This window comes from Elephas maximus, chromosome 19, assembly GCF_024166365.1.
Source record: "Elephas maximus indicus isolate mEleMax1 chromosome 19, mEleMax1 primary haplotype, whole genome shotgun sequence".
Taxonomy (NCBI): Eukaryota; Metazoa; Chordata; class Mammalia; order Proboscidea; family Elephantidae; genus Elephas; species Elephas maximus.
The window spans coordinates 5,070,389-5,091,167 of NC_064837.1; positions in this window are offsets into that span (position 1 = coordinate 5,070,389).

Below are 20,779 nucleotides of genomic sequence, written 5' to 3' on the forward strand. Positions count from 1 at the left end.
TTCCCCTGGACTAGGAGCTTCTCTGAGCAGGAACCCCTGGTCTAAAGGATGCACTCTGCTCCCAGTGCTTCTTTTCTTGGTGGTAGAGGTCTCCAACTCTCTGCTTGCTTCCCTTTCCTTTTATTTCTTGTAAGATAAAAGATGGTGCAGGCCACACCCCAGGGAAACTCCCTTTACATTGGATCAGTGATGTGACCTTAGTAAGGGTGTTAAATTTCCACCCGAATCCTCTTTAACATAAAATTACAGTCACAAAATAGAGGACTACCACACAATACTGGGAACTGTGGCCCAGCCAAACTGACACACACATTTTTGGGGGGCAGTTCATGACAGGGGCTGTTAGAAATGTATTGTTTTCCTGATTTCCTTTTTGAAGTTCTTATTGTTGGTGCATAGGAATTCAACTGATTTTTGTGTGTTGATCTTGTACCCTGCTACTCTGCTGAATCTTTCTATTAGTTTCAGTAGTTTTCTAGTGGAATCTTTGGGGTTCTTTACGTATAGGATCATATCATCTGTGAATAAGGATAGTTTTACTTCTTCCTTCCCAATTTAGGTGCATTTTATTTATTTCTTTCTTTATTGCTCTAGCTATGACTTTCAGCACAATGTTAAATACCAGTGGTGGTAAGTGGCATCCTTGCCTTGTTCCCATTCTCAGGGGGAATGCTTTCAGCCTCTCTCCATTGAAAATGATATTGGCTGTTGGGTTTGTATAGATGCTGTTTACTGTGCTGAAAAGTTTTCCTTCTATTCCTATGTTATGGAGTTTTTTTCAGGAATGGGTATTGGATTTTAGCAAACGCCTTTCCTGTGTCGATTGAGATGATCATGTGTTTCTTTTCTTTTGTTCTATTTATGTGGGGGATTACGTCAATTGATTTTTTAATGCTGAACCGTCCTTTCAAACCTGCTGTGAATCCCACTTGGCTTGGGTGTTTTTTTTTTTTTTTTTTTTAATATATAATGCTGAATTCTATTGGCTGGAATTTTGTTAAGAATTTTGCATCTATGTTCCTGAGAGATATTAGTCTATAATTTTCTTCCTTTTTTGTGGTGTCTTTGTCTGGTTTTTGTATCAGGGTTGTGCTGCCTTCATAGAATGAATTAGGAGTATTCCTTCCTTTTCTGTGACCTGAAATAGTTTGAGTAGTACTGGTGTGAGCTCTTCTTTGAATGTTTGGTAGAAGTTTCCAGTGAAGCTGTTTGAAACAGGCTTTCTTTTGTGCTGGCATTTTTTTTTTTTTTTAATTATGCCTTCAATCTCTTCTCTTGTTATGGGTCTGTTCAGGTTTTCAGTTTCAGTTTGTGTTAGTTAAGGTAGGTACTGTGTTTCTAGCAATTTGTCCATTTCTCTAGATTTTCAAATTTGTTGGAGTACAGTTTTTCATAGAATTCTGTTATGATCCTTTTAATTTTGGTTAGGGCTGCTGTAATGTCCCATATTTCATTTCTTGTGTGAGTCATTTGCTTCCTCTCCTGTTTTTCTTTTGTAGTTTGACCAATGGTTTGTTACTTTTGTTGGTCATTTCGAAGAATCAACTTTTGGTCTTGCTGATTCTTTCTCTCTCTCTTCTTTTTGTTCTCTATTTCATTTATTTCCATGGGCATCTTTTGCTGTCCTCTCTTATTTGTTTGAGTTGTAGGGCTAACGTTTTGATTTTGGCCCATTCTTCTTTTTTGATGTGTGCCTTTATTGCTATAAATTGACCTCTGAGCACTGCCTTTGCCGGGTCCCAAAGGTTGTGGTGTGATGTGTTTTCATTGTCATTTTATTCTAGGAACTTTTTAAAAATCTCTCCTTGATTTCTTCTATTAAGCTGTTGTTTTTAAGCAAGGTGTTATTCGGTTTCCATGCATTTGATTTTTTTCCCGTTGCTCTTCCTGTTATTGATTTCTACTTTAATGGTGTTGTGATCAGAGAGAATACTTTGTATTATTTCAATGTTTTGGATTTTATTGAGGGTTGCTTTGTGGCCTAAAATGTGGTCTAATCTGGAGAATGATCCATGTGCATTGGAAAAGAAGGTATACTTTGCTGCTGTTGAGTGGAATTTTCTATATGTATCTATGAGGTCAAGTTAGCTGATTTTAGCCTTTAGATTCTCTGTATCTTTGCTGAGTTTCTTTCCAGATGTTCTGTCCTTTACTGAGAGTGGCGTGTTGAAGTTTCCTACTATTATTGTGGAATCATCAATCTCTCTTTTCAGTGCTGCTAGAGCTTGTTTTATGTATTATGGAGCCCTGTCTTTAGGGTCATAGATTTCTATTAAGGTTATGTCTCCTTGGTGGATTGCCCCTTTAATCATTATATAATGTCCAGCCTTAATGTCTATATCTGAGATTAGTATTGCCACTCTTGCCCTTTTTTGGTTTCCTTTTGCTTGATACATTTTTTCTGTCCTTTGATTTTTAATATATTTATGTCTTTGTGCCTAAGGTGTTTCTCTTGTTGGCAGTATATTGATAGGTCATGCCTTTTTATTCATTGTGATACTATCTTTAGAGGTACTACATTTAAGCCACTTACATTGAGTGTGATTATTGATAGGTGTGAGTTTATCATTGTCATGTTGTTCTACTTTTTTTTTTTTTTTTTTGTGGTGCTAACATTTTCTTTGTTCCTCTTACTTTCCTGTACTCAACTCATTTTTTGTGTGTGTGAGTGTGAATTTTCTTTTCTTTTCTTTCATTATTACAGATTTTGCATTTACTGACATTTTATGTTTTTCTTCTTTTTTATTCTGATGAGTAAGATTGTTAACTTTCTTTGTGGTTACCTTGAAATTTACCTTTATTTTCCTAAGTTTGAACAAATCTTTTATTATTTGATATTGCCTTCACTTCCTCTCCATTTGAAAGTGCTATACCTACACCATTTATTCCCCTTTTTATTGTTTTAATGTCTTTAGTCACTTACAGATTGACATCTCTGTTCCCTCATTTCAAATTTTTTAGCTTTATTTTATTTTTGAGAGTTCTTTACCTACATTGACATGTCACTGATGCTGTCCAATGTCCAAGTCTCTGGTTGTTGTTTGATGTTGTTGGTTCTCTAATCAAAGTACTCCGTTTAATATTTCTTGTAAAGTTTGGTTTGGTTTTTATGAATTCCCTTAATTTCTGCCTGTCTGGAAATTTCCTAATTTTGACCTCATATTTGACAGAGTTTCTCATGATATACTATTCTTGGTTGGCAACTTTTTTTCTTTCAAAGTTTTATATATGTCGTCCCATTGCCTTCTTACCTGCATAGCTTCTACTGAGTAATCAGAACTTAGTCATATGGTTTCCCCTTTGTAAGTGACTTTTTGTTTTTCTGGGCTACTCTCAGGATTCTTTCTTTGTCTTTGGTTTTGGCAAGTGTGATTGTGATATACCTTGGTGATTTTCTTTTCTGGTCTAGCCTATATGGGTTTCATTGAGCTTCTTGGATGGTCAGCTTTTCATATTTCATGATATTAGGGAAGCTTTCTGTCAGCAATCTTCGATGATCCTCTCTGTGTTTTCCATTGTCTCTCCCTGTTCTGGAACTCTGATCACTTGCAAATTTTTGCTTTTGATTGTATTCCACATCATTCTCAGGGTTTCTTCATTTTTCTTCATTCTTTTCTCAAATAAAGTGGTATCCATGGATTTGTCTTCAGTCTCACTGATTGTCTTCCATTTATTTCAAATTTGTTCCAAAAACCTTCTACTGAGTTGTCCATTTCTGAAATTTTGTTGTTTATCTTTTGGATTTCTAGTTGCTGTTTCTTATGATTTCTAAACTTTTTATTTATTCTGATGTTTTGTTCTTGTATTATTTTCCTGAATTCTTCTATTGCTTTGTGGTTTTCTTGATTTTGGCTCTCTTTTCATTGGTTTTGTCTATTTTTTCTTTGGTTTCATCTGTATTTTCCTTGATCTACTTCTTAATCTCTTGTAGAGCCCTAAATATTAGTCTTTTGAATTCCATATCAGGTAGTTCCATTACCTTTTTGTCTACCTATAGGTCATCTGATACTTTATTTTGGTCACATGCTGGAGCCACCTTGTCCAGCTTTTTTATGTTTTGTTATTGTCTACTGTCTCCAAGACATTAAGGTATTAATTTCTTTATTTATTGATTGTGTGTTCTTTTTTTGTCCTGCTTCTTTGTTTTATTTTGACATTTCAGGGTGGGTGGGCCAGGCATAATTTGTTGCTCTCTCGTCTGTTGCCATGATAGCTCTCACCACCTTGTTCAGGTGTGCAGGGCAGCAGCAGCCAGGGCAAGCCCACTTTGCTGTACAGTGGTTTGGTGAAGTGGCTGAGGATGGACTGGGCAGGTGTTGTCTGCCTCCTGATGTCAGTCCAGCGGTGTGTGCAAGCATTCACAGCCCCTCGCCAGGTAGGCAGGGGTATTGGGTGGGGAATGGTACAGGCTTGCTTTCCACCATTCAGCAGCTGGTAGAATATCAGGAAGGGAGAGGCAGTGGAGATCTAGTGTGGCAGCAGGCCTGAGCCAGGGACATGCTAGCTGTGGCAACATGGTGAGGGCCATCAGGAAGGGGACTGGTGTTTATGGCTAGGTGAGGGGAAGAAAGAAAACAAAAGACAGAAAAAGAAAAAAAAGTGTAACCAGCAGGTGGTGGCAGGCAGACCTGGGGCTGGCAGGAAGGGGAGGAAGGTGGCATATGGGACTAGTTGGGAGATAGAAAGCAGCAGGCTGGTGGCTCTGTAGGCACAGTGGTGCAGTATGGCCTGATGGGAAAGGGGGGAGGTGGTGTAGGAGGCTAGGTGGGAGGGAGAAAGAAAGAAGACAGGGAAAAAATGGCAAGGTGGGAACCAACAGGTGGGGGTGAGGCAGACTTGGCGTGGTGGTGGGCCGGTGTCTCTCTAGCCCCAGTGGCATGGCATGGCATGGCAAGAAGGGGTAGAGGTAGCATATGGGGCTAGGTGGGAGAGAGGAAGAAGAGGAAGAAAGTGGAAAAAATGGTGTGGTGGGAGCCACTGGGGGGGCTTGGGTTGGTGGTGGGCCAATGGTCCTCTACACATGGTAGTGCAGCATGGTTCAGTGGGAAGGGGTAGACGTGGTATATTGGGCTAAATGGGATGGAGAAAGAGAATGAATAAAGGAGAAAAAAATAGGACAGCAGGGCTGCCAGGTGGAGTAGGTGGGATCTAGGGCACCAATGGGCTGGTAGCTCTCTACCTGCAGCAATGTGGTGAAGCCTGGTGGGAAGGGTGTGAGGGAGAAAGAAAAGGGAGAAAAAGAAAAAATAAAAACTGGCATGGTAGGAGCCAGTGAGTGGGGACAGGGAAGACCAGGGCTGGCTGCAGGTTATAGGCTCTCTAGCCAAGGTGGCGTGGCATGGCCTGTAGGAAGGGAGAAAGGTGAGGTATGGGGCTAGGTGAGAGGGAGAAAGAAAAGGAGGAAAAGAGAAAAATTTTTTAAAAAGAATGAAAAAGATGGCACAGTGGGAGCTGGTATGTGGGGTGGGGGGACCTGGGGTGGCTGCGGGCTGTTAGCTCTCTAGCTGAGCAGAGCGGCATGGCCCTTGGGGAAAGGGTGGGTGTGTGTATGGGTCTACATAGGAGGAAAAAATAAAAGAAAGGAAGGGAAAAGAACATAACGATGCGGCAAGAGCCAGCGGATGGGGGTGGGGTAGACTCGGTGTGATGGCGGACTTCTAGCTCTCTTGCCGAGCAGCATGGCATGACCTGTGGAGAAGAGGTGAAAGTGACCCATGGGGCTAGGTGGAAGGAAGAGAAAAAGAAGAAAGGGAAAAAAAAAAGCATGGCATAAGCTCCCTTGCTGAGTGGCATGGCATGACCCGTGAGGAAGGGGTAAAGCAGCATACAGGGCTTGGTGGGAGGGAGAGAGGGAAAAGAAAAAAAAGTGGCCTAAGAGGAGCTGGTGGGTGGGGTTGGGGCGTACAAGGATGTTGGCAGGCTGGTAGTTCTCTAGCTGGGCAGTGCAGCATGGCACCTCAGGAAGCATTGGAGGTGGCATATGGGGCAGAAGGGTGAGGGGTGGGAAAGCATGTTTCTCTGGTTACCAGGTGCTCTGTCTCCTGTTGGGAGCTCTGTGAAGTTGTCTTCCTGTACTCCCGTCCATGGTTATTGCTGGCTGTGCTCCAAGATGGTGATGAATTGGCCTTTCTTGAAGAAACTAGTTAACCATAGCAAAGCTCAAGTTAACTTGTTCTCTGCCTCCAAATATTTGAATGTCTTTTGTCAATCGTGAAGCTTACAAATTGTTTTTTCTCTGTGTCCACAGAGGACTCCGCAATGAGACCTGGCCATGAGTTGATCATGAAAAATGTCTTGATCACCAAGGGAAAACACACTGGAATAGATTATGGAATGTTTAGATCTGGCACTCTCCAACAATAAAATGTAACCTTGTTCTGGTTGGATGGACCTTCACCTGCCTAACCTATTTTGCTTAGTCTCTTCCCCTGCTGTGATTTAATCATTCTTTTGATCCCCTGATTTGAACTGACCATGTGTCTAGAGTGACTTTGTAAACCCAATCTGGGTTGAACTAAGACTGAAATTTCTAGTCCCCCTGGGCCTTTAAAGCTTACTGGTCTCTTGAGAGGGAACGTTTTCTTGCCAAATCACCGTTCTCAAACAAAACAAACTCTGGAATAGAAGCCTCATTACCTTGTGGCCATCAGTACACCCCCAGCTGTGATACTCTGCTGGGCTGCTGAATGTTCTTTCCTTCTTCCCCTGTTGAGTTTATATGTATTTTATTTCACTCCCAGGAGGGGTATACTTCATTGGTGTTAAAGCGATCACTCTGGAGAGTTTTATGTTCTTCCATTTTCTAAAAATTAATCTTTGATTCTTAAACATCTGCATTCACAGATGAGCTGGAAGTGTCCCCATCATTCACTGGAACATCTTGAGAGAAAGAGCAAAACAGAAGCTTCAGGAAGGGTAAGTTACTTGTACAAGATCAAGTTGTTTTTCCATGCCATAGTAGGGGGTACTGTCCCCTTCCAGTCTTCTCATGCTGCTCTAAGAGTTTTCACTTTATTATTTGGTTTTTAATTTTTTTCATAATGGAAAATTTTAAGCATATAAAAAGTAGATAGAGGGTATATGAATCCCCGTTACGCACATTCAACAATTATCAACTCATGGTCAATCTTGTTTCACCTTTACCCTCACCCACTTCCCCCTCTTCTACATTAGTCAGTTGCTGACAAGTCAATTCCAACTCATGGTGACCCCATGTATGTCAGGGTAGAATTGTGCTCCATAGGGTTTTCAATGGCTTTTTTTTCAGAAGTAGACCACCAGACCTTTATTCCGAGGCACCTCTTGGTGGACTCAACCCTCAACCTTGGTGAGTAACCAAGTGCATTAACTGCACCACCTAGGGACTCTTCTCCTATATTAATGTGAAGCAAATCCGAGACTTTACATTGCTCCATTCATAACTATTGATTATATATCTGTAAAGCACTAAATACTCATTTTAAAAACATAACTACCATATTACCACACTTAATGAAATCACAGTACTTCTTAATGTCATCTAATATGCAGCCAGTTTTCAGAATTTCATTGCAGCATAAATATTATATTTTTCACAATATTTTGATACTTCACAATACTTTCATGCATTGTTTTAAAGTAATGAAAAACATAAGGCATGGTGTGCCTGGAGTTTAAAATCTGGTTGAATGCCTTCAAAATAAAAGACTACCAGTAATGGAAGAGGGTATAAGAAGAATGTTATATAAAATAAATGTTTTCCCAAATCAGTGAGCAGAATCAACTATCCTCAGGGAAGAAGACAAAGGAAGTGTAATTTGAACGGGGCCTTGAACATTAGGAATCAGACAAGCAGAATTTAAAAGGGAAAATACTGGTTGTGGAGATGTGTCTAAAGACTCAGTAGCAGGAATGTACAGGGCCCATATGCAAGATGGCAAGTAGACCATTTTCCTCCAGAAGTTTTTTTTACCTGTATAACAAAACACTGGATAGTATTAGATATTCAAGTTGAATCTGACTGTGTTAAACCAAGCTCAGGGTTTTCAACTTTGAATACATTGTGGAGTCATTGAAGGCCTTCGAGCTGTCATAAAAGCCATTTGGTTTCATGGATAGTGGCAAAACAGGAATGTAGCATTTTGTCATTATTATTCAAAACAAATTGAAGTGGAAGTAAGATCTATCAGTCTCCACACCACCATCAGAAAATATAATTAGAGAAAAAAGTATAAATGATAGCTACTAACACACTGTAGATATTAAGATTTTTCTGGGGATGTTCTAACATAATCTGTCAACAGACATCAAATTAAATTGGTGAAAAAGAACATGATTAGCTCATGTCTCCAGTAAAGATATTTGAAGTTGTTTATTGAACTGGAATTCAATCTCCATAATTTTGTGGTTCCTGCTTTTCATCCATAATAATTCATCTCTATAATTAAAGCCTAATGAACCAAACAGTTTCTCTCTTCATAATCAACTTCATCTGTGTGAGTAGCCAACATTAAAATAGAATCTTTCCAGTAAACGGATTCAGTGCTCCTAATAAAAATATCCTTCCTTTTCTCTTAAAATTTTACACTTTTTCCCATTGATTAGATTTCTTTTCTTAAGAATGCTAGGATGTCATAAAGAGTATGAATAGGGATTCCAGTCAACCTCCAGTACTAGAACAAAGCTATATTATTCTTGAATTAATTAATCGATGTAACTTGGAATCTAAGAATGTGTCTTGTCATCTGTGATCTATTGAGGGTCTTCAGTTCATTGCCTGCTTTGTTATTTCATAATGCTCTGGTTCTTGGGAGGCCGATGGTGAAGAGAGAAGATGGGATTTTCATCCTTGAGTCTTCACTTAAAATTTAAATATCTCTTAGAAATATAAGGCTTTAAGCCATTATTAGTTAATGCCTTTGGCTGGGATTAGCTGACATCCAGCTGGGCCCAAAAAGAAGATTCCGTATAGGAGCCCGTAGGAATGAAGGCGCCGCTAGGAGGAGAATTTACAGGGTAAACACACTGAGGATCACTTTTTCAGTCTCTGTTGCCTTGCACAGGGGCAGTGGCGGCTCAGTGGCAGATTTTTGCTTCCCATGCGTGGACACCTGGGTTCAATTCCCAGCCAATGTACCTCACACGCAGCTACCACTTGTCCCTCAGTGGAGGCTTGCATGTGGCTACGACGCTGAACAAGTCTCGGTGGAGTTTATGAACTGAGTAGGACTAGGAAGCAAGGTCTGGTGATCTGCTTCCAAAAATCAGCATTTTGTCCCTTTGTGCCTGGGCTTGCCACGGTCAGGGGCCGGCTCCAGGCAGCTCACGACAGTCTCGCGTGAAGCCAGCCATTCAAGTCACTGCAAAGCAGACCACTTTCTCCTCCACTGGCATAAATACCAGACATTGCCAAGTGTGAGTGGCTACCATTTTTTGCTAGAAAAACCTGTAGCGTAGAAATAATTGTAAATAATATTTACGTATAATACTATTTTTTCAGCTGGACCCTCTATAGCGAAGGTCTTAAACTGGTGCCTGTGACCTCAACATGGCTTGCGGTTATGACCTGTATGCCCTACATAATGGTTCTTAAAAAGCTGGAACCAACATTGCAAAAGGAAATATTTTACAGAAAAATATGGACTCCCAGCTTTTCTTGGAAGTGGAAGATGGGGCAAAACTGGCTTCACTTTCCCCTATGGCAATGATCAGCAGGAGCGGCTGCCCTCTTAGCAAGGGCCATCGGTTCTCCTGATCCTTCTCGGCTCCTCGTGTCTCCCAACCCCAGGGCTGGGTCTCTTGCCATTGTCATTGCCCTTGAACTTTTTTTTGTAAATTCTAGTAGAGAAATATTTTCCTATACCCATCTTTATAAAACACGTTACAAGTAAAAACAGTCAAGCAGAACATCTGACTTTCCTTATACCCTGCCTACCCTGGTGGCACGCTGGTTAAGAGCTCAACTGCGAACCAAAAGGTCCGCAGTTTGAATCTACCAGTCAATACTTGGAAACCCTACAGGGCAGTTCTACTCTGTCTTATAGGGTTGCTATGAGTAAGAATCGACTTGGCAGTGATGGGTTTGTTTTTGGTAGCTGCCTCCTGCCGGCCTTATTCAGTTAGGGTCCCTGCCTCATCCCTACCTCCAGGCTTCGGATCAATACTTACTCTTTAACTTCCTTCCTTCCTTCCTTCCTTCCTTCCTTCCTTCCTTCCTTCCTTCCTTCCTTCCTTCCTTCCTTCCTTCCTTCCTTCCTTCCTTCCTTCCTTCCTTCCTTCCTTCCTTCCTTCCTTCCTTCCTTCCTTCCTTCCTTCCTTCCTTCCTTCCTTCCTTCCCTCCTTCCTTCCCTCCTTCCCTCCCTCCTTCCCTCCCTCCCTCCCTCCTTCCCTCCCTCCCTCCCTCCCTCCCTTTTCTCTCTTTTTCTTTCTCTCACTTGCCTGCCTGCCTTCTTTCTTTCTTTTTCATTTTGCTTTCCTCATGTCCTTTGAGGCCCTGATGGCCCAGCGGTTAAGCGTTTGGCTGCTGCTAACCAAAAGGTCCGAAGTTTGAATCCACCAGCAGCTCCTTGGAAACCCTACGGGGCAGTTCAGCTTTGTCTTATAGGGTTGCCGTGAGTCAGAATCAACTTGATGGCAACAGGTTTTGGTCTTATATCCTTTAAATTGTGTCTTCCTTCTCCAGTTGCAGTCCAGTCAATTCTGACTCAGGGTGACCCTAGGTGTGTCAGAGTAGAACTGTTCTCCATAGTGTTTTCAATGGCTGATTTTTCGGAAGTAATCACCAGACCTTTCTTCCAAGGTGCCTCTGGGTAGACTCAAACCTCCAACCTTTCAGTTAGCAGCTGAGTGCATTTACTGTTGGTACTACCCAGGGACTCCATATAGTATATTAGAAGGTGATAAGGAGATTAGAAATCTGTGGGATGTGGTGGGAGTGTAGGAATGCCAAGGTAAGCCTCTTTGAAATAGTAACAATTGAAAAAGACTTGAAAGAATAACATTTTGTAAATAATCTCAATTTATTTAACCTGTACTATAGCTGATAACATCACATCCCATTCATTAATCTTAGAAACATAATGAGCAAATAAGTGAATAAATTTAAGTAACAGTAGAGGACACATTTTGATTTTGATTCAGCGCAATATTTCCGTAGCTGGTGACTCTTTACCTACCCTCCCACCCTACCCCCCATTCACTACATTTCTAGCTTCGTGAATGACTTTGCTTGCTTAGGGTGATTGAAGGACAAAACGTCTTATCAGATAGGTTTCTTAGTATTTTGTGTATCTTTCTGGGGCCCTGGTCATAATCTGTTTCATGTGTCTTTTAGAAATCTAGGGATGACACAGGAACCCACACCTCCAACTTCGTGGGCTCTACCAAAAACATGTCCGACCTTTGCAAGTTTATGAAAGGCAAGTATAGTGCATTGCTTGCAAATATGCAGTTACTCCTCCCTGCATTCACGTCCCTTGTGCTGTGACCTCACAGTTCTTCCCATAAAGAGTTGGGATCGATTTCCTCGCTATTTGAATTCCGCCTGGACTTATGACTCCTCTGACCAATGGAATGCAGCTAAAGTGAGGGTGTGCTGGGTCTCAGCCCAGGTCTCCTTGTGTGCTTCCATTTACTCGGAAATCTGCAGCATTGTGTGTACAAGCCTGGGCTGGCTGCTGGGTAATGGGAGATACACGGACCAGTCAACCTATTGCCCCAAGATAGTCAACCAACCACAGGCATGTGAGTGAATTCAAACCTGTCCCAAGATGACGCAAGAGTAAACCTGGCTGAGAGCATCCAAACCTGGTACAAATGATTTAGGAGATAATACTGGAGTCATTATTCGCTGTCTTGGGGCATCAAGAATGTGACCCAGCTGGAGCTGGCCTCACAAGGACACATCAACTGGGCCCTGAGGTATAAAGACAATAGCTAGGATAATATTGGAAAATATCTTTCAGGGAACCTTTCACATAAACAAATCATAAAGCACAGCACAAAAGACCCACATACTTTCCACTCTTTTTTTATTAGCATTTAGTGAATAGTAAGATTTGTTGTACCAGTGAGGAACCTTCTGACTGTCTTACTGAAACCTGTACCAATCAGTGTTAAGAAAGACAACTCAAAATGTAGAATCACGAGGATTTAGCAGTTTTTAGTCAATCTGTGAAAAAGGTGAAGCTTTCAATCATTTTACCCATTTGTAATGTTAATACATACTGATGATTCTACAATGTTCCTCAGACTCGGGCAGACATAGCTCTGGCAGCATGCTTGTCCATTTCCACTTTTGCGTCTTTGAATATATGCCAAATAAAACCTTTCTTTTTTTCTTTACTAAACATTGTGATGTTTTTATCCTAGAACACAACTCAGCAGATCCACCCAGCTGTCTGGTAGACTGTTGTTAGTTGTCATCGAGCTACCTCTAAGTCCTGGAGAAATTAGATACAGCAGAATGGAATGTTTTCTAGTCCTATGCCATCTTCATGATCACTGGTAGGTTTGAGTTCATTGTTATGCCTCTGTGTCAATCCACCTCATTGAGGGTTTCCCTCTGTTTCATTGACCCTCTGATTTACCAAACATTATGCTCTTTTCAAGCAATTGGCCTTTCCTGATGACACATATCTTTCCTGACAACATGACTGAAGTTGTCAATGGTTTCAGTCTACTTAGGTCAACAATCAATGTCCATGGAAGTAGTGGTCAGGAAATCTAGTGATGTATTGCATCAGGCCAGTATGCTGCAAAAGATCTCTTTAAAGTTTTAAAAAGCAAAAATGTCACTTTGATGACTAAGGTGCATTTGACCCAAGCCACGGTCTTTTCAATTGCCTCGTATGCATGCAAAAGTTGGATAATGAAAAAAGGAAGAAAGAAGAATTGAAGCGTTAGGACTGTGGTGCTGGTGGATATTGAATGCATCCCAGTCTGCCTGAAGAGTGAACAAATCAGTCTTAGAAAAAATAAAACCAGAACGTTCCTTAGAAGCAAGGGTGGCAAGACTTTGGCTCACTTCCTTTGGATACATCATCAAGAAAGATCTGCCAGACTAGTGAGCAATAACAAATGCTTACTGTTTTAAGGCACTGGATTTTGGAGTGGTTCATTACGCAGTGCCATAGATCGAATTATGTCCTCCCAAAATGTGTGTCAACTTGGCTAGACCATGATTCCCAGTATTGTGCAGTTTTCCTCCATTTTGTGATCTGATGTACTTATCCTATGTGTTGTAAAGTCTAACCTCTATGATGCTAATGAGGCAGGATTAGAGGCAGCTATGTTAATGAGGTAGGATGATCTACAGGATTAGTTTGTCTTAAGTCAGTCTCTTGAGATATAAAAGAGAGAAGCTAACAGAGAGGAGGGGATGACCTCCTGCCACCAAGAATGAAGAACCAGGAGGGGAGCGCATCCTTTGGGACCCAGGGTTCCTGCACTGATAAGCTTCTAGGGCAGACGAAGATTGATAACAGAGCCAACAGAGAAAAAAATCTTCCCCTGCAGCTGAATTTGGACTTCTAGCCCTTCACTTGTGGTATTTCTGTTATAGCAGCACAGATAACTAAGACATGCAGTAGCAGAAGATGCCTCTTCCTGCTTTTCATCATAAAATATAACTTTTCTCACTAATGAATCTCCCTCATTTTCCCCATAGGGCCCCGCTTCCCAGCCAGCCTTCCAGTAACCTTTTTCCTGTTCCATAATTTATGTTTTTAAAACTGTGATTATATTAGCAATGTAATGATCTCAAAGTTTTTTCTGATTATTTGTGACACCTGATTCTTATAACATTGTGAGAAAGGTAAACAGTATTTAAACAAGTTACCTGACTGTTATGGATTGAATTGTGTCTCCCAAAAAGATCTGTTGAAATCTTAATGCCTGTACCTGTTTGGGAATGTTATGTAAAAGAGGACATACCAGAGTAGGATGGGCCCTAAACATAATCATTTCTGTACGGTCTCTTATAAAGGAGAGCATAGACATGGAAAGAAGCCCTGGTGGCACTGTAGTTAAGTGCTCACCTGTGAACTGAAAGGTTGGTGGTTCAAGCCCACCAGCCGCTCCATGGAAGAAAGATGTGGCAGCCTGCTTCTGCAAAGATTTACAGCCTTGGAAATCATGTGCGCAGTTCTACTCTGTCCTATAGGGTCATTATAGGGTCACTTTATAAGTCAGAACCGATTCGATAGCAATGGGTTAATGGGTGTAAACATGAAGATATACACACTGGGGCAGAGAACATGTAAGGGGTCATCCACAAGCCAAGGAACATGAAGAAACACCAGGTATGCTGGCAAGGTAGGGCCCTCCCTGAGAGCCCTGATTTAGACTTCTAGCCTCCATGACTGTGAGAAAATAAATTCTTGTTCTTTAAAGTCACCCACTTGGTCGAACTAAAAAAAAACCTGTTGCTACTGTTGCTATGGAGTAGATCCCTACTCACAGCAACCCTACAGGACAGAGTAGAACTGCCCCATAGGGTTTCCAAGGAGTGGCTGGTGGATTTGAACTGCTGACCTTTTGGTTACACAGCTGAGCTCTTAACCACTGCACTATAAGGGCTTGCAGACTAAAGATAGTGACTAATCCCAACTTATAAAGCAATTTAGTGACTGAGTAGCTAACCACCTAATGCTTTCATTTCTGTCATTTTCTTCATTTGACAAATATTTCTTGAGCATTTAGTACGTGCCATTTATAAAGTAGGACTATCTCTCCACATGATTTAGATTTCTTTTTTTCCTGGAACTTTCTTTAACTGTTAATTTTATTATATATATGTAAAATCTGAATTACTGATTTTAAAAAGTGATGCTTTAGTGAACCATATACTTAATGTAGCCTACCAAAGTGACCATACCATCACCAAAGTGACCATACATAGTGTGAGAAACAATTTTAAAAAATAGATTAAAAATACCACTGTTGACTTTAGCTACTGTTATGGATTGGATTGTGTCCCTTCAAAATATGTGTTATAAATCCTAACCCCTTTATCCGTGGTTATAATCCCATTTGGGAATGGGTTTTCTTTGTTACATTAATATGGCAGTATTAGTTTAGGGGGTATCTTAAATCAAGCTCTTTTGAAATATAAAAGAACACATTAAGCCAGCCAGCAAGCCAGCAAGCAGAGATGGGGGAAGATGGATGCCGTACCACGTGAAGATCACCAAGGAGCCAAGGAAAACAAGCTGAAAAGAAACAAGCACTTTCCCCAGAGCCAACAGAGAGAGAAAGTCTTCTCCTAGAGCTAGCACCCAGAATTCAGATTTATAGCTTCTTAAACTGTGAGTAAGTAAGTATCTGATTGTTAAAGCCATCCACTTGTGGTATTTCTGTTATAGCAGCACTAGATAACTAAGACAGCTACTTAGAATAAATACAGACAGAAAAATCCATGAAAAATGACAGGCACTGCAAAAATGATTAGGAAGCTTGTACAAATTCTCTTTGATAAGACACAGAGCATGAATTAAAATAAACCATGATTAGAAATGCTAAAAGCAAGTTTTCAGAGTTGTGGAGGGGAGAAGCAATGGAAAGCATAACATAAGGTTATGTTAAAATGTATGCCTACAACTTTATATAAATCTGTCACCAACAGATTGACTGTTCCTGAGAAGCAATGATGGTGAGACATCAACTCACTTACTTTGGACACATCACCAGGAAAGGCCAATCGCTAGAAAAGGACATCACTGCTGTTGGTGAAGTGGAGGATCAGCTAAAAAGGGAAACCCTCGATGAGATAGATTGACACAGTAGCCATAACAATGGACCCAAAATGTACCAGTGATAGAGAAGATGGCACAGGACCAAGCAATGTTGTACTAGAGGTTGTCACGCATCGGAGCTGACCTGACCATAGCTAACAACCAAAACAATTACCAACAGATCAGCCTACAATTAGAAATGATCCTTTTTCTTTTTTAACCCTCAATTTAGTCATCTGATGAAAACAAAAGAACTTTTCAGAAAACAATTGGTGTCAGGATGCCAGATGTGCCAGGACAGAGCCAACTGAGAGGAGACAAGCAGAAGGTTCAGCTAACAGAAGCAGGTGAAGCAGAAATGTTGCCAGAGAATTAGCAAAGCCCATGTACAGGTGGGAAACCCTGGTGGCGAAGTGGTTAAGTGCTACTGCTGCTAACCAAAAAGTTGGCAGTTCGAATCCACCAGGTTCTCCTTGGAAATTCTATGGGGCAGTTCTACTCTGTCCTATAGGGTTGCTAGGAGTCGGAATTGACTGGACTGCAATGGGTTTTTCTGTTTTTTTTATGTATGCATGAGTGAGGGGTAAGGCGTGAGGGCTTTGGCTTTTACTGTAAGTACGATGAGATAACGCTAAGTCCTGCAGCTCAGCAAGCCGGCATGCGGGGTCCAGAGAACAAACCCAGGCTAGAGATACGGGCATCCAGATGCGGAATGAGGCCCGTCAGAGCTTCAGAGTTTGTGAAATGTTTGCCACTTCTGCTGGTGGGCTCTCCACTGGTGGCCCAGTGACCCTCTAGGCTTTGCCCTTAAACCTGCAAGTATGGGGAAGTAGAGTCACCTTGGACTTGATTTGCTCTGTGACTGCCGTCAGGGACTCCTCTCATGTGATGCCCTCCCTGGGCCCCTAACGCAGGCACTAGCTTCACCAGGTGGAGCAACTCCACCCACTTCCACACCCAGCTGCAGAGTCCCGGCTGGAATCCTAATCACTTACCTGGGAGGGGAGGTCAGAGAAATGAGGCCAGGGGCCCAGGAATACTTTGACCTACTTCTGAGCAATCGACGACTGAAGATCCTGTGGAGCAGAACTCCTTTCTGGTGAACATGGGTCGCCAGGAGTTGGATTTGACTTGAGAGCAACTGGTTATTTTTGTTTGCTTGTTTTTATTTCCCAGCTTGGAGACCTGGAGTCGGAAGCAGCTCAGCAATCTTTTATATTTATCAAAATTTTACTCTTGTTGCTAGGCCAGTTAGCTGTACCAGCCTATAGAGTGGGCTCCTCGCCCCCACTGTTAACTGTTTATTCCTTAAATAAATATGCATCAAGCGCCTACCACGAAGCAGGCACTTTCCAGGTCCCAACAGTCCTGTTGTGAAAAAAATCAAACGTTCCCACCTCATGGAGCTAACATTTTGAATAGGAAGAGACAAACAGTAAGCAAGTAAAATGTGTAATAGGAAATGACAGGTGCACAGAGAAAAATAGAAGTGGGAAGGAGGAGAGGGGTGCTGGAGCTGAGTAGCTGTTGTTAGCTGCCCTCGAGTGGGCCCTCGACTCACAGAGACACCATGCACCACAGAATGAAACATTGCCCAGTCCTGCACCATCCCCATGATTGGTTATGATCGGTCTGTTGTGATCCACAGGGTTCTCATTGGTTGATTTTTGGAAGTAGATTGCCAGGCCACTCTTCCTAGTCTGTCTCAGTCTGGAAGCTCTGGCTGAAACCTGTTCTGCATCACAGCAACACCGTGTATGAAATGCACTGGCCAGGAATCGAACCCTGGTCCCCTATAATAGAAGGCAAGAATTCTACCTCTTAAACACCAGTGCTCTGAGAGCTGAGTAGACAGTGTTGCAATTTAAATGGAAACCTAGGGGCGGTGTCCCTTTTGAGCCATGTCCTAATGAAAGGGAAGACATCAGCCAGGTGTAAGGCTGCCAGATAAAATCCAGGACTTCCAATTAAATTTGAATTTCAATTAAACAATGCATACGTTTTTAGCATACGTATTGCATACTTATACCAAAAAAATTATCCATTGTTTATCTGAAATTCAAATTTAACTGGGAGTCCTGGATTTTTATTTGCTAAATCTGGAACTGTAGCTAAGTAAAAACTTGGGACAAGAGAATTGTAGGCAGCAGGAACAACAAGAAATGCCCTGGGGTAGAAGATTGCTGGGTGTGTTGGTGGAAACAGAATTGTGCCTGGAACTGAGTGGGAAAGATGAGGAGAGGGTTGTGTAGCCAGAGAAAATACAGGGCATAGTAATGCTAAAAAATTATCTGCTTTTGTAAAATCTGAAATTCAAATTTAAGTGAGTGTCCTGGATTTTCATTTGCTAAGTCTAAGTCTGGCAGCCCTCGGTCGGGGGCAGACCTCTGGCGTCCAGCAGTCCTTATAAGGCTTGAGCTTTTACTCTTCCTGGGATGGTCAGTAGTTGAGGGGTTTTGATAACTCTAAGCTTTTTAAAGTAACTTCTACAGCATTTTCTTTTCTCTGAAGGCTTAGGCAGTGTTCTAATTCACAGCATCTACTTTGAGCAAAGGTGGTTTTCTCTGTAGCTTTCAGGTATACAAGTGGTGCTCACCTCAGCCCCAGCTGACCATGCCATAATTGGAATCTGAAACTCATAGAAAGGCTCACAGCACACTCACTTTACACCCTCAGCACTGTCCTGAATGTTGACGTTTGGAATCCTAATTCTGATTTTTCCAGCCCTCCCCTGTCATAGTTGGAATACCTGGATCCACACCATAGAAAGGGAAGAAGGTGGTGAGAGGAGGCTTGTTTAATTAAACCTTTCTAATTGGAAACTTCTTGGAAATCAAAATCTGATTATCCTGGTTAATTTTGCTTATAAAACTTTGCAAATTAAAACTTAATGGAAAAGAACTAAAAAAAATTAAAGCTTTGAAAAATTCCCAAACCTCACAATGGAAAACTGTTAGATACTGTTCTGTTTGTTCAGAAAGTTTACTGCTAGGAAAATCTCATAACTTGTTTAATCACCTGCAGCTGGGAAAAACAGTTTAAGGTAGATGGAGAAGGCCCTTAGAAGCCATTTGCAGTCTGCTCGGAGCAGGGGGAGAGCGCATTCTATTTCCTTGTGAAGCACAGGCGTTCACAGCTTAAGTGGGATCCAAAGCCTTGATTGCAGGTATGTTAAAATATAGGTGAGGACCTGGTTCCTGCTCTGAATTCTAAAACCTTGTAGATTTTACTTCTTTCGCAGGTTTTAAGGATAATGCTGTTGTTGTTAGTTGCTGTCAAGTTGCCTCCAACTTCATGATAATTGGTATGTTTGAGTCCTTTGTTGTGGCCATTGATTCAATCCACCTGAATGAGAGTTTCTCTCACCTTTGCCAGTCCTCCACTTTACCAAACATGATGTCCTTATCCAGTGATCGGTCTCTCCCGATGACATGGCTGAAGCAAGAGAGTTGAAGTTGCAGACAGTGTTGTGTGATTGACAGGGTTTTCGTTGGCTAATTTTTGGAAGTCAATTGCCAAGCCTTGCTTCCTCGTCTGTCTCAGTCTGAAAGCTCCCCTGAAACCTGTCCACCATGGCTGACCCTGCTCGTGTTTGAAATACCAGTGGCATAGCTTCCAGCATCACAGCAACACATAAGTGACCACAGCACAGCAAACTGACAGATGGGTGGTGGCTAAAGAATAGTAGGACATTAGAAAAATTAAAAAAAAAAATCATGTGTGATGAGAACAAAAATGGTTAATTAGGAGCAAAATGAATGAATCTGTAACTTGGTCTTTCCTGGTATGTAGGTTCAGACACAGTCAGGTATCATCATTAAGTCAACACAATTATAATGCAGACTCACAATAAGAAATGTGCGTTAAGTAGTTTTTTAATTATTAAAAATAATTTGTGCACATTTTATTTAAAAGAAATTTTCTTTGACTTAGTTAACTTTGAAATAAATAATTTCCAGAGTGAACTTCTTTGATTTAGGTATCCCCAGCATTCCCTTTCCATTCTTTCCCAGCCAGCACATTCCTCTTCCTTCAGGGGACCCCTTTTCCACTTGTCAGGAGCTGATGGTCACACAACCATATCCTTAGTGGGGGACGCAAGTCCTAGACCAGGTCAATTAAAATTACCCACAACCTCAGACACAGTGAAGAGTCCAAAACATGGACAACGAACCTTGTATCCTTCTGTTGGGAATTTTATACACTGGGTGAACCCCTGGTGGTGCAGTGATTAAGTGCTTGGCTGTTAACAGAAAGGTTGGCAGTTCAAGTCTTCTGGCCACTCCACAAGAAAAAATGTGGTAGTTAGCTTCCATAAAGATTGCAACCTTGGAAATCCTATGGGGCAGTTCTACTCTGTCCTGTGGGGTCACTATGAGTTGGAATGGCCTCAATGGCAATGGGTTGAGGTGATGTCAAATGGCCTTATCAGTTCTTTTTTTCTGTGCAGTTACTAACCCAGGATGGTGTAAGCCTATTCCATGTGTTTTGTCATGTGGAGAAGAACTTTTTGGTAAAAGATAAAAATGACCCCAACACACAGGCAATTAGAGATGAGAGAGAAGGGACGATGAAAAAATGACTCCAGAGTGAGAAGAAAAGTGATATCCAAGAATGCATTCTTTTAGTCCTTGGATCCAGTCAGTCCCAAAGTCCACTTCCCCCTCCCTTCTCTATTGCCATAGCCCACAAAGTCCTTCTTTTGTGTGTCTTTAGTCTGAGTTCAGTTGCTGTCTTTGAAGCCATGAGCCTTGACCACATAGGAGCTGATTCTCTTATGTGACTCAGATTTTACATAAGACAGAAATTTTATGTATCCATATATATATATATATAAAACACAGTTTTCCTTTCCCCCCCCAAAAATTATCAGAGAAAACTGTGTCATGATATTTTAGAATCCTTACAAATTCTCCACTGTCATGGTGCTTTCTCCATCACTTCCATTCGAACAACAGCATACAATTTGGGAAAGACACGTTAGCCTGCAACAGCCTCAAGGAATGCTGCTTTGGGATCTTTATAGTGGCTACCTGACGTGATCTATTAAAAGACAGTGAAGAAATATA